The sequence below is a fragment of the Lupinus angustifolius genome, chromosome LG05, assembly GCF_001865875.1.
Source record: "Lupinus angustifolius cultivar Tanjil chromosome LG05, LupAngTanjil_v1.0, whole genome shotgun sequence".
NCBI classification, from domain to species: domain Eukaryota; kingdom Viridiplantae; phylum Streptophyta; class Magnoliopsida; order Fabales; family Fabaceae; genus Lupinus; species Lupinus angustifolius.
The window spans coordinates 15,509,924-15,510,716 of NC_032013.1; positions in this window are offsets into that span (position 1 = coordinate 15,509,924).

Here is a 793-nt window from a genome sequence, read left to right on the forward strand (position 1 = left end):
GGATGAGGATGAGGATGAGCATGAGGATGAGGATTAGTAAGAGGATGAGGATGAGTGTGAGGATGAGTATGAGGATGAGGATGAGTATGAGGATTAGTATGAGGATGAGCATGAGGATGAGGATTACTAAGAGGATGAGGATGAGGATGAGTGAGAGGATGAGTATGAGGATGAGGATTAGTATGAGGATGAGGATGAGGATGAGGATGAGGATGACGATGAGGATGAGTATGAGGATGGGGATGAGGATGGTGACGGGGATGTGGATGCGAATGAGGATGAGGATCAGGATGTGGATGAGGATGAGGATGATGATGAGGATCAAAATGAGGATGAGGATGAGGATGAGGATGATGATTAGAATTAGGATTAGGATGAGGGTTAAGATTAGGATTAGAATTAGGATTAGGATTAGGATAAGGATAAGGATGAGGATTAGGATTAGGATTAGGATGAGGATGAGGATGAGGTTGAGGATGAGGATGACGATGTGAATGAGAATGAGGATTAGGATGAGGATGAGCAGGAGGATGAGGATGAGGATGAGGATGAGCATGAGGATTAGGATTAGGATTAGGATTAGGATTAGGATTAGACTTAGCATTAGGATGAGGATGAGGTTGAGGATGAGGATAAGGATGAGGATGATGTGACTGAGGATGTCGATGAGTATGAGGATTAGGATGAGGATGAGCCCGAGGATGAGGATAAGGGTTAGGATTAGGATTAGGATGAGGATGAGGATAAGGATTAAGATTACGATAAGGATAAGAATGAGGATGAGGGTGAGGAT